This window comes from Sapajus apella, unplaced genomic scaffold (genome assembly GCF_009761245.1).
Source record: "Sapajus apella isolate SASKATOON/1434 unplaced genomic scaffold, GSC_monkey_1.0 scaffold51, whole genome shotgun sequence".
NCBI classification, from domain to species: Eukaryota; Metazoa; Chordata; class Mammalia; order Primates; family Cebidae; genus Sapajus; species Sapajus apella.
This window is the reverse complement of record NW_022436991.1, coordinates 5174148-5185696: the sequence shown is the minus strand read 5'-3', so window position 1 is coordinate 5185696 and position 11549 is coordinate 5174148. Positions and strand designations below refer to the sequence as shown.

At 45.4% G+C, this 11549-nt stretch overlaps 1 protein-coding gene across 1 annotated transcript in view; it reads right to left on the bottom strand.

Annotated features, from left to right (window-relative positions):
* The window catches only part of XYLT1 (xylosyltransferase 1), a gene marked incomplete at its 5' end in the record, with an annotated part of 256894 nt that overhangs the window by 222067 nt on the left and 23278 nt on the right, over window positions 1-11549 (bottom strand). The gene's annotated exons all lie outside the window — the stretch shown is intronic.

Below are 11549 nucleotides of genomic sequence, written 5' to 3'. Positions count from 1 at the left end.
TGCCAGGCAGATGTCTCATGAATAATGATGATAGCCACTATTTTCTGAGCACCAAACAATGGCTTATAACAGAGCAAAACCCCTGACATATCTTACTTCACCCACATGAGAACTCCGAGTTCCTTGACTCTGTTTTCACTTCACGCGTAAGACACCAGGGAGAGCAAGGTTAGGTAACTAGGTCAAAGTCGCAAGGCTTGTACATGGCAGATTTAGATTTTAACCTATTTTGTTAAACTTCAAAGAGAAGGCTACTCCAAGAGATTAATGAGGCCAGCTCACACATCCTAAGTCTCACTATCTACCAGGCAGTGCTCTGAAGACCTGACAAGTAGAAACTTAATTCATTCCCATGAACTAGATAAGATTATCATCACGATCTCCATTTTACATCCAGGGACACTGACGCAGAGTGCTCCAGTGCCCTTTGAAGAATTTCACACAGCTAGGAAGTAGCAGAGATGGGGCTTGAACGAGGGGCTTAGATCCAGAACGTGGCTCACTCCCACCATGTATTCTCCTGCCTCTAACAGAGCAATGAACAGAAATGACTGAATTCCAGCCTGCCTCAGGACCTTTGCACATGCTGTTCCTGATGACTTACACATCTTCACTCTGGTCTCTTTGTCTTGCTGACTCTTTTTTACTCATGGATCTCAGTTTATACTTCCATTGTCTATGACAGCCTCCTTGCCTGCCAGCTCACTGACCACTAAGTTATCCCTGTTAAATGCTCTCCTAGTTCTCCTTCATAGCATTTCATGCTTTAAAAGAACCCATCACTTGTGCAAGTGTTGATGACCATCAGTCTCCTCTAGACTGCAGACTCATTGAAGACAGGGACGGTCTCAGTCTCGTTCAGTGCTGTATCTCCAGGCCCCTGGCATGATGCCTGGTACAAAAGGGGTGCTTGATGAAAGCTTGCGGCTGAATGCATGAAACAGAGAACCTAAAGCCAAAACAGCAGCTGGTGCCAATCCAGTCCATTGCCTCATCCCCAGAGAGGGACAGGGCCATCCGAAGGGTCCTAGCCAAATGTCTCCATGGCAGGTTGGTGCTACAGAGCTCTCCAGGCAAGCTGGCCATGGGGGCCATAAACCAACTCCTCAAAGCCATCTCTGCTTCATGGTGGCTGGTCTTTATCATTTTCCAATCAACACTGGTTGAGTTCTAATTGATTTTCTATGATATCCCTCTCCAGAAGGGAGAAAGGCTCTGTTTACTGGGGCAGTACGTAGAGGACAGGCCTTTTCTTCCTGCTGTATTTAATGCTGCTGCTAATCACGGAGATTAGACTAAAACAATCACAACAGCTAATTAAAGAACAATGCGGTTTTTGGCATCTTCGCGCAGACGGCACCATTGGGAATTCCTAACTCGGGCAAAGCAGGGATAATTAAAACCCCCAGCTCCGCTCTCCCCACTCCAGCAGCTGGATCACGCTGATTAAACTGCAAATAAAACACATGAAACCAACACTTTGTAGCCTATCCAATTTCACTTAAAAGGGCTTTTAACCGATTCATAAACAGAGAAGCCGTAAACAGCAAATTATTTAACTAAAGCCAGTTATTTCGTCATCATGGTTCGCTTTATTCCCAGCTCTGGACTTGTACATGTAGCCCAGGGGACATTAGGCTGATGGGGCCTGAGGAACCACTCCAGAGCTTAATGCCTCTTGCTCCTGTTCACTGGCAACAGGACGTCACCAATGTGCAGCTGCTTTGTCTGGGCTTTTTCTCCTTTTGGAAAAAAAAAAAAAGATCAGGTAGTGCCTAAGTCCTGGAATGAATATGCTCAGGTCAGTTCAGACTCTGCTCTTGATTCTAGGTCAAGAGTAGATGGCGGAGATACAGAAAGTTCCAAAGTGCAGAGAATATTAAAAACATCCTATTTAGCTTTAAAACATTTAACTTACTCAGAGCCGGCCAACTTCAGATCTAAAATGCAACGCATATCTACTTAAGTATGAAACGGACTCGTTCTCAAGCTATGAGAAGACACGTCACAACAGCCGGGTACAAAGCACGTTTGTTTTAGACAGGCACACTCTGAGGCCCCAGCTCAGGTCCCAGGAACGCATACTTCCGATCTCATCCTAACAAGCACGATCATGGGGTTTGCTAGCTCGCTCTCCACCCTGCCAATCCGGAGGTAACAGGGAAAAAAGGGAGGAAAAGAAAAAGGTCAAGGGAAAAAGAAAAGGACAGAAGAGAAAGGGGAAGAAATGGTAACGCTAGAGACAAGCCCACCGGGAGCAGCAGGAAGAACATACGGCAAGAAAGCAGACACAGGGATTTTCAGAGTCCAGCATGCCACATGCAGTGAGGACCTAGGAACCAGCACCGGTCCCTTAGCTGTGGCCAGGTATGATGGTCACGTTCCACCTCCACGGCAGTGCTCCTCAATCCAGCTGCGGAGAAAGGCCTTTGTGTGTCCAATCTACTGCAGGGTGCTCATTTTGTAACACAAAACAAAAGAGCAGCACTAAAAATAAAACACTGGCGTGCTTAGGGGCCGTGCCATGTCCAGCTACTGTAAAAGCTTCTGAAAGCTTGTCCTCAGTTTCTGAATGTGTCACTGGGCACACCGTGAGAAACCCTGGGGATGGCACTGGTCCATGGACCACGCTATGAGTTGTCTTTTTTGAAAAGATCCCCCACAGTCATTGGGAATAAATGTAATCAGATGCATAGTATTCTATTTAATGTGCACCACATGTTTTCGGCGAACAAATGTAGGCTTTCAGACGCACATAAATGCAGAAAACAAAGACCAGGAAGAAAGGCATCAAAGATTTTATTTCAGAATAATGATTTCACTGGTCTCTTTTCTTCTCTTTTTTTCAAGCTTTGTTATAAAATACTCATGAAAGTTATTTTGAAAAGAATATTCCATTTATGAAGGCTAAGAAAGAAGATGCTTTATCATAACACGATTTATAGTTATTTATATATAATTATGGATCATATTACAATTATTTATTTATAAGTATCTATTATGTGGTTCAAAAATGCTACATAACTGCATGCAGCCTCATGAAAAAAATTATACAGCCAATAAATATGATGTTTAAAAAGAATACTCTGAGTGGGGCCAGGTGTAGTGGCTCATGCCTGTAATCTCAGCACTTTGAGGGGCCAAGGTGGGCAGACTGCCTGAGGTCAGGAGTTCGAGACCAGTCTGGCCAACATGGTGAAACCCCGTCTCTACTGCAAACACACAAAAATCAGCCAGGTGTGGTGGTGTGCCCCTGTAATCCCTGCTGCTCAGGAGGCTGAGGCAGGAGAATCACGTGAACCAGGGATGTAGAGGTTGCAGTGAGCCAAGATGGCATCACTGCACTCCAGCCTGGGTAAGAGAGCAGGACTCTGTCTAAAAAAAAAAGATAAGATACTCTGACTGTAGGTGATTATTTTGCAATTTGGTTGATCATCAAATTGCCAATATTGACCCCTCTTTGACCAATAAAAACAGCAATTTCATAAAATTTAATCTAATATAATATTAAATGGGATCTAAAAGGTTCACATGAATAGAATTTGAAATCAATTATATAAAAAATGCACATGCATGAAAAAGAAGATTAGAAAAAAATGGGCAAAAAACTGGCATGGCGATTTTATTTTTTTCCTTCTTGATCATTTTCCACATTTCCAACCATGAGAATATACTGCTTTATGAGTGGGGAAAAAAATTCCATTCGAACATTTATTTCAGAGAAATTGCTAGCATTTTTGAGAGTCTTACCCTAATATTTATACCATTAATACGGGAAATTCCATTGTAGGAGATAGCCACCTTCAAATACTACAGCGAAATCTGGCTACTTACTCTGTGTCTATGTGTACTGAGAGATGGAAGATAATGAGAAATTTAAATTCATAAGTATTAACTGTTAGATTATTATTAAATTAGCTCATCATCTCTAAGTATGAACGGGGCAGGAAGCATCGTGTCTACGCAAGAGAAAGTCTCTATGTTCAGGAGGGACCTGAGATCGGTGCTCCACCTGTCGGAGTCTACCATCCATTATCCTGATTGTTTTTAAACAGCTTTATTGAGGTATAATTGACATATAAAAAAGTGCATGTATTTAACACACGCAATTTGAAGAAGCTGGACACATGCATAGACTCATGACACCATCACCACAATCAAGGGAGCAGACATATTCATCACCCCTAAAAGTCTCCTTGTGTCCCCCCTTTTTTGGTGGCAAGAACATTAACATGAAATCTCCCTTAATAACTTTTTAAGTATACAATGCAGTATTGTTAACCACAGGTGCTACGCTGTCCAGAAGATCTCACAACTTACTCCTCTTGCAGAACTGAAACCTTATGCCAATTGCACAATTCCCCATTTTCCTCTCCCCCCAACCCCTGGTTAACCATAAACTCCTTTTATCCATCCTCCTGTGAACTTGGGCAAGTAACTCCTTCTTTTTGGCTTGAGTTCTCCCACCTTTAACATAATTTTGAAAGGCTGACCTCTAAGCTCCTTCTGCCTTTAATATTCCAGGCTCCTATTCCATGATGGCTGGAATTGACACCCTAAGTCATGAGAACCAATACAAAATGAAATCGCAGGACCTCTTTTGCAAAAATAATGAAGAATTTTAGTTTGGTGACAACAGAAATTCAAACAAGTGCAGAGCCCCACTGGCTGTGGAGCTGTGTGTGACTGCACAGGCTGCATATCCATGAAGCGAACCCTGTTGACGGCAGAAGGGTCGTCAACAGACGTCAAAGGACAAACAGCACCAACCGAAATAAAAGACTCTCCACTATACGACAAGACAATTTCTGAGGAGCTAACAGACAGCAAGGGTGGGGAATGATGTGTTCATTCATTTGTGTAATGTCATCATTACACAATGTATGTGTATATCAAATCATCACACCTTGAACGCACTGAATCTATTCAACCTTTATATTCCAATTAAATGTTTTAAATTATTTTTTAAAATGTTTGAGAGGCCAAGCATGTATATTTAAGTAAGAATCCCTCACAAAGTAGATAAAACACCTGTCAACAAAAACAGTTAACCACACTCGGGTGCAATGATTAAAATGAGCAACAACCGCCTTTGCATACTTGATCACGATCATATAAATGTGTCTTGGAATACGCAATTGTGCTTAGATTTCACAAGCAAGTCTGCACTTTACCCAAGTCTTAAGTTCTGTCATGGTGAGCCAAACTCAGTCAACCTTTTCCCTGCTAACATCTGTGATCAAGATTAAAGTAACTAACAGCCAGCTTTGGCTACTGAAGCATAACCGGAGGATAAGATCAGGTATTTGCAAAGTGTGAGGCTCCAACCACACTCATTATCTGCTTCAAGGACTTGATGTTGCTTTGACTATCGTTAATCTGACCACTGGGACATGAGGACCATCATGGAGGGAGAAATTCACTCCACCTCCCTCTTTTGAATTAACTGCAGGAGAAAACAACCACAGACAGAGTAACCTGCCTTTCATGGAACTAGGCTGCACAGAGCAGTCTGGAACAGTAGGGATACATAGGTGCCCCGGGTTTACCACCAGAGCCTATTTGCTCTGTATACATTTCTAATGAATTTGATTATTTATAGGGTTGACAAGCAGGGTCAGCTGACTGCCACAATCAGGCACATTAAAAGTCGTGATATGGCTGGGAGCAGTGGCTCACACCTGTAATCCTAGTACTTTGGGAGGTCAATTCGGGTGGATCATGAGGTCAAGAGTTCACCTGGTCAACATGGTGAAACCCCATCTCTACTAAAGATATAAAATATTAGCCAGGTGTGGTGATGGTGCATGCCTGTAATCCCAGTTACTCAGAGGCTGAGGCAAGAGAATTGCTTGAACCCGGGAGGTGGAGGTTGCAGTGAGCCGGGATCGTGCCATTACACTCCAGCCTGGGTGACAGCGCAAAACACCACCTCAAAAAAAAAAAAAAAAAAAAAAAAACCATGATAGCTGGGCGCAGTAGTTCACATCTGTAATCCCAGCACTTTGGGAGGCTGAGGCAGGCGAATCACCTGAGCTCAGCAGTTGGAGACTAGCCTAGCCAACATGGCAAAACCCTGTCTCTACTAAAAATACAAAAAGTTAGCCAGGTGTGGTGGTGTGCACCTGCAATCCTGCATACTCAGGAGGCTGAGGCAAAAGAATTGCTTGAGCCCAGGAGGCGGAGGTTGCAGGGAGCCAAGATCATGCCACTGCACTCCAGCCTGGGTGACAGAGCAAGACTATCTCAAAAAAAAAAAAAAAAAAGCCATGATAAATAACATTGGGCAAGAAATGGAAGAGCAGGAAAAAAAAAAAGATCAAAAAATAGGCAGATTTTTTTTTAAAAAAGGGACTCCAGGGTCACCGAGGGAAGATCTATAGGTGAAGATCTACAGCATTTTTGATGCCATGCACGGCCATTAGTGCTTTTAGCAGAATCCAAAACCTGCTGCTTGAAATGGTGTCTGGATTCTTTAAGGAAGGCTTCACACAAGCCCAGCATACTCTGTTTAAGAAGGTAGGAGAATAAATGTGTGATGCAGTTTAGAAAAATTCCTTAGACGTAGAAAGCTTAACTCTCCAGAAAATCAGGCTCCCAAAGCCTCCAAAGAGCTCCAGATGGCTGAAGTTTTGCTGGAGGTATGCATACGTGCATGTTCACATTTTGTAGAATGTCTATGCACTGATTTTCAAAGCACATCCTTATCACAGGCCTTCTTACAAGAGGGGCTTGCAAACGTTTTCAGTAAAGGGTCAGACAGTTAAGATTTTCAGCTTAGCAGGCCATGTGATCTCTCTCACAACGGCTCAGCTCTGCCACTGTAGCTCAAAACAGACATAGACGAGTACGCAGTGAATGGGCGAGGCTGCGTTCCAATAAAACGTCACTTACAAAAACAGACAGCGGGCAGCATTTAGCCCATGGGCCATAGTTTATCAACCCCTGGTCTGCCACAAAGAGCACGAGCTCTGGACAGGGCAGGATCTGAATTCCAATTATTTCAATCCACCACTCTGTAACCGTGAGACTCGGTTTCCCTCTTTCACCTAGGGGGGATATAACACACACATTGCTGCGTTATTGGCAACGTCAATTGGAAAACATGGTAGATATTGGAAAAATGTTAACTTCCTTCCTCCAGCAGTCAATCTTTCCATCTCTCTGGTGCTTTACCTAGTTCTTTATCTCTATGGTTCTTCATCAACATGGCTCTTTTAGTCAAAAATGGCTTTCTCTAACATTATCTCATTGCATCACCCTTTTCTGTGCTCACATTCCACAAGGCTGGTAGACAGACATCACTAACTGCTTTACTGATCAAGAAATAAACACTCACGGAGGTAGATACTCTAGCCAGGGTAAGGGATGACGCGATCCAAACCAGCAACCCATGCTTCCGACTCTGTCACTTCCACAAACATGGACACCCAGGAGTTTGTAGACACGCCCACTTGGAAATCTACACACAGACGCAGAAGACACAGTTAACCATCACAGGGAGGGACACGAGGTCTGGGTCCCACCTTGGTGACGTACAGGTTTTGTATCCCCAGGCAAGGCACCTGACCACTCAGTCTGGGTTTCATTTATGAAATCGGGCTAAAAATAGGGTAGGTTCCAGAAGTTTTTACCACAAAATCCTAAGCACATTGTATAATACCTAGTCCAGAGTAGATATTCCATCAATAGCCGTTGAATGAACCAATGTGATGGTGAGGGTTAAATGAGAACAGTATTCACAGCCCCGGCATGCTCAATAAAGGGTCACAGCTCTGCTTAGTGGCAGATTTATGCGCACTACTTATGGAGGTAGATACACACTCACATGCGCACGCGCGCGTGCACACACACACACACACACACACACACACGGCTGTCAGCTCCACATGGGCAGGAACCATATCTGACGAAAAGCATTTGTACATTACAAAACTGTGTGTTCACTTATGAACATACAACACACTTGTGCATATAAACAGATAAATGCAAACAGCTGATAAACTGGATTGGGCTCCCCAAGGTCAGTGCAATTCTCTATCTACATCCACTCAACCCCCAGAAGGAGCAGAACAGGTTGATCCAGACCTCGGATGATGCAATTCTGCTGGCTCTTTGCCGGATTCCAGACCCCACCACCCATACTGATCAAAGACCCACACTGTTTGACTCCCTGGGCTATGACTTCAGGGTCCCATGAGGTAGCCCAGGCTAGGGGTGCCATAGAAAATGTCCCTATTAGGCCGGGCGCAGTGGCTTACACCTGTAATCCCAGCACTTTGGGAGGCCGAGGTGGGCGGATCACAAGGTCACGAGTTCAAGACCAGCCTGGCCAACATGGTGAAACCCTGTCTCTACTAAAAATACAAAAATTATCTGGGTGTGGTGGTGCATGCCTATAATCCCAGCTACTCAGGAGGCAGAGGCCGGATAATTGCTTGAACCTGGGAGGTGGCGGTTGCAGTGAGCCAAGATGAAGCCACTGCATTCCAGCCTGGGTGACAGAGCAAGACTCTGCCTTAAAAAAAAAAGAAAAAAAAAAAAAGTCCCTATCAAGGTATAGAGGAGCAAGGGGCAGTGATGCCCTCAATGTACATATCAATGGCTTTTGAGCACCCGAGGAGTCTCAGGGACCCTTACCCCTGAACTGCGGGAATGAGGTTCTGCTTTTGAACAAAGATGGTCCATGCATTTGGAAAGAAAGAGCTGACAGATGCTCCGCTGCCCTGCACAAAGGGAGAGCTGATGCTCAGCCACGTCCTGGCCATTCCCCTGGGCAGGGCAGGCAGCCGCTGTGCAGTGCCAGCCCTTCCCGATATCTCCTCCGAGTCCCACAGCCCCTTGGCTCCATGCACAGGCGAGGCTGACTCTGAAGCCAAGAAGGCAACGAGCCAACTCTGGAGGAGGGGGAGATGGCTCCAGCTACGGCACACAAGGCCTTCTCAGGGCTGCTGTGGCCATGCCGATGTCACTCCCGGGCAGTCGCCTTCACCACGCCAAGGTAAAGTCCCTGGAACATGGACAGTGGCGTCAGAACAAGGGTGGAGGCCGTGTCCTCTTAGCATGACATCAACTAACAGCCTGGCTCCTTGGCCCTGGAAGAGAATGAGCCAATGTCTGCCTCTGGCCATGCAAAACCAAGTCCTCATTTAGTCTGTGGAAATAGTACGTGGAAGGCCAGATGTAGCCTTTGGCTGGAAGAAATGCGTTTCCTCAGCTGACACATCTGTTTTCCATTCAACGCTCTTTTTGATTTGGTTGTGGTTGTACTGCTGTTGTGTAAAGGGGGGAAGGATTAAACCACCCTTTTTGAGAGGATAAATGCGTGGTGGGTATGTGTAGGTTGATGATAGATACACACACATATGGTAGATGTTAATAAGCCCATTTTACCGACGAGCACACTGAGGACTGATGAGGTGAATGACTAATAAGCAACACAGCCAGGACTCAAACTGAGATATAACTCCACTGACCACCTTTCCCCACCACACTGTAGGGTAAGGCCTAAAATTACCCTTATGTGCTATCTTGACACCTGGGGAAAGCCAAGTGTCTCATATGGCCTGAATGTAAGTTTCCCTGCCTACGCTGCTTTCTCAAATAAGGTTCTCTAGCCAGACAGACACCCTTTTCTCAGCAAGACCAGGGACAGTGCCTGCCTCTCCCTGAAGAGTGGATTTCCGCTCTCTGCCAGCCGCTGGGATTATTCAAACAAAACCATCATATCCCCTTGTGGGATGCAGGAATGATCGCACCCTCTTGCTACTGCAGAGTCTGCCTCTCACGACCCCTGGATGTTCACCCTATCAACAGATGCAGCCCTGTGGCCCCACACAGTGCACAGCATCTGCTTTCCTGGGGCTGAGTATACATGACTCATAAACTGCTGTCCATCTGGTCTGTCCAGCGTTGGGTGTTATCCCCTTAGGATGGGAATCCACTTCACCAATGGGGTGAAGAGGAGGCGATCAAAACACGCATCAGGCTGGGCGTGGTGGCTCACATGTGTAATCCCAGCACTTTGTAAGGCCGGGGCAGGTGGATCACTTGAGGTCAACAGTTCGAGACCAGCCTGGCCAACATGGCAAAACCCCATCTCTACTAAAAATACAAAAATTAGCCAGGCTTGGTGGCAAGCACCTGTAATCCCAGCTACTCAGGAGGCTGAGGCAGGAGAATCACTTGAACCTGGGAGGTAGAGGTTGCACTGAGCCAAGATTGCGCCACTGCACTCCAGCCTGGGCAAAAGAGCCAGACTCCATCTCAAACACACACACACACACACACACACACACACACACACACACACACGGCTTCCCGAGCAAAGTGGGACTATGATGACATCCACAGAATGATATTGCAAAGTCCCTCTCCAGAGGTCAGCTTGCAGCGTGCCACCCCACAGGTGGACGCCAGTCAGTTCTGGAAGAGACAGGAGTCAAGGACTCTGGCCTTCAGATAACTAAACCTCAAGTTTATCCCCAGACCGGCTGGCCATTTACAGTCACCCAGTAGACACTCCATCACTCCACTGTCACCCTTCAACCTGGCTGTCTGCAGGAGCTCTGGATTCTGCAACCTCCACCTTTCTGTGTGCAGCCCAGGCAGAAGCCACAGAGAGGGCATGAGCAGTCAGTAACAAGGGCAGAGTGTTTACAAACCCAGAAAGAGGTGACAGCACAGGCAATTAGAGGCAGAACCCTGATTAACTGAGCCCAACTAACCAGAACCGTCAATTAACTAAAATCATTTTTTTTTCTTTCTCCTCTCTCAGGAGACTGAGATCAGGAATTGAGAAAATCACAATTTCTAAAAAGGAAAAAAAAAAATGTGTTCCGGGCTTTTCCCTGGTTCAGCTCTGATCCAGGTCCATCTCCTTGATCCTCAGCAAGCCACATGCACATCAGATTTTCTAGTAACTGCGTTAAAAAAAAAAAAAAAAAGTAAAAAGAAATGGATTAATCTATTTAAGTGAAAACATCCCAAATATTGTTATTTCATCATGGAATTCATATGAAAAAGTATCAAATCAAAACAAATACAAAAAAGTATTACGGAGATATTTTGTATTCTTTTGTTTGGGTTAAGTGTTTCCCAGAGCACAACTCAGCTGAAAACGGCTGCATTTAGGGTGCTCAGCAACCCCATGTGGCCGATGGCTACCACACAAAACAGCACAGATCTGGAGCTGAAGTGTGAAGTGGTTGTTTAGAATGATGATTCTGGAGGGTTGCTAGGGTTTCAACATCTGTGTCCCCTCCAAAATTAATGTTGAAATTAATTTTTGTTGTTGAGACAAAGTCTCACTCTGTTGCCCCGGCTGGAGTACAGGGGTACCATCGGACTCACTGCAACCTCCGCCTTCGGGGTTCAAGTGATTCTCCCACCTCAGCCTCCCAAGTAGCTGGGATTACAGGCGTGTGCCACCATGCCCAGCTAATTTTTGTATTGTTAGGAGTTTCATGGGGTTTCACCATGTGAGTCATGCTGGTCTCCAACTCCTCACCTCAAGTGATCTGCCCAACTCAGCCTCCCCAAGTGGAAGC